The 2,174-nt window shown below is 34.2% G+C and overlaps 1 long non-coding RNA gene across 1 annotated transcript; it reads right to left on the bottom strand.

Annotated features, from left to right (window-relative positions):
• Window positions 1–377: 377 nt before the first annotated feature.
• On the bottom strand, window positions 378–1,926 carry LOC149165181 (uncharacterized). Its single transcript, XR_016260315.1, has 5 exons — window positions 1,879–1,926; window positions 1,601–1,690; window positions 1,337–1,444; window positions 1,150–1,221; window positions 378–1,013 (listed from the first exon to the last, which is right to left on the bottom strand). It is a non-coding gene; the product is annotated as an uncharacterized LOC149165181 (long non-coding RNA).
• Window positions 1,927–2,174: the final 248 nt, after the last annotated feature.

The following is a 2,174-nucleotide window of genomic DNA, read 5'->3' as shown; positions in this document are numbered from 1 at the left end:
TATGGAAAGATGTTCACAGACCTTGCTACATTCCTGTTCAAATTTGAAATATTTGCCAACAGTATAATTATGTGAAGGATGAACAGAAACTTTGATTATTTCTCTTCATATTGAAGGATGAAGGGGTAAAATTGTTCATGGCCTTGGAAGACGACCTGAATAAATCATGGAAAGATATCAAGCAAGACTGCTGAGACAAATGCAAAGAATACTGCAGAACCACAGACCAAAAGAAGGAAATTCTGAGGATAAAACAATGAGAGAATCAGAACTTAGAAGGGTGTTACTTGCTGGAATGTAGGGAAATTTAGATATAATGAGAGGTGGAGATGTAACTACAAACTCCTTTACAGGTGGAGCATCAAGAGTTAATCACCTTACCTGTCTTCGGGGAACCTCTACTCGTCCTTGGGGAACCCAAATAGCCTGCGAGCATTCAACTATAGGTCTGACAGCTACAAGTTCTATGTTTCATTCTATAATCTGATCATCATACTGTATGCTCTAAGGTTTTATTGGTACCATGATGTTTTATAAAACATTGCATAAGTTACTTTGAAGGTGTGTCAAGGAAAATACCAGTATGGAAAACCTTGCAAGAAAATGCAACATAAAAGGCCTTGCACATTATACTATCTCACAGATCCATAATGGCCATACCTACATGGTAAACATTACAGAGAATGCTATAAAAAAAGTTGACATTAAATGGAAAAGGCTCATGATGTAAGGCATGATATGTTCTATTGGGAGCATCAATAGTTTGTCTACCAGTATCCAAGTTTTGATTTTAAACCAACAAGCCCAGCACACATGTTTTGTGAAATTCATGGTTCAGCCAACTATTCCATCATAATGAATGAAAACCATCATCACTGGGATAGTTAATGTAAGTCAAATTCCTTTTTCAGCTCAGCCTTCGGTGGAGCTGCTTCATGATAGAATGATGGCATGGGAGATGCTTTAAATGTCAAACTTTTCCTGAGCATCTTTATCTCATCTTCTTGCAACTCCTGCATTTTATGCACAGCCCATAAGAAAGTTAAAAGAATAGAAAATGCATAAGAGCAGATTAAAAAAATAGAAGCTAACAAAGAATATTAACAGTAGATGGATTAACACAACATTTTGTTATAGTGTGAAAAACACCTTTGTTTTAACTTGCAATTGGCTTTTCTCCACTTCCTTTGCATTCAATTTTGCCTCTAATTTTGTAAAAAACTGAAATATTTTAACAGAAATAATATTCAGTGACAAATTCTAAATCCATGATATGGAAGGGATAAGATTATCAAGACAATGAAAGAGTGTCATACCCACATTCAAAAACAATTACCTCTTTATGCTTCTCAGCTCTCTCATTACATCTAAAGCTGAAAACAGGTCCAAAAGGAGCACTGCCAGATTGCCCTTAGAATCTCTTATTGATTTTGCACTAGCAGTTCTAAAAGAAGTGAAAGATAAATCTTTGTATAAACGGCAACCAAGTCAAACAAGAAGGCAATTTCCAAGAGTAAACAAACTGACTAGAAGATTTCTTAAATCATAAATTCATAAGATATTCATTTCCTTACATTCCAATTAAAAGATTAAAAGATACGAGGAAAAAGTTGAATGAGCATCTTCCTCTAGCTTTGTATTCACTTGCTTGGGAGGATTCACATTCTGGTCATGTAGACTACCCATTTCACTATATGCAAGGAAGAATTCCACATTAGAGATTAAATGAACATCTTCAAGGATACTATTCAAACATGAAATCTGTTTATTCAGCATAAAAATTATCGATCCAGACAAGCAATAATTTACAACAGAAACATTCTTAGAATATAATATAACATTTGAAAAAGTTGAAAAGGCAAAATGAGGATTACTCACTTGTAGATTTTCAGAGAGCAAAGGATTGCAAGCAGCTTGTGTATCCAGTTTCACAGACACAAATATAATAAAAGTTGAACTCATTCTTGCCAATTGTCATAGACCTGACTAACCATCTGATAATAAATTAGGAAGCATGAGTCTTCATTGTAGCCTCCTGTTTTCACAAAAATGAATACACCTAGACAATGGACTTTGTCATAATTTTTCACTATTATTTTTATCTGATATATCAATATTCTCTTTCAGCTGTTTAAGGAAGACACAAACTCACTAAAGTTGAAACTTTTACAAGT

Source organism: Pinus tabuliformis, chromosome 5_1 (assembly GCF_031772625.1).
Source record: "Pinus tabuliformis cultivar Carrire ecotype Pingquan chromosome 5_1, CPIR1, whole genome shotgun sequence".
Lineage (NCBI taxonomy): Eukaryota > Viridiplantae > Streptophyta > Pinopsida > Pinales > Pinaceae > Pinus > Pinus tabuliformis.
Note: the sequence above shows the minus strand (reverse complement) of the source record. Positions and strands in the feature narration are given on the sequence as shown.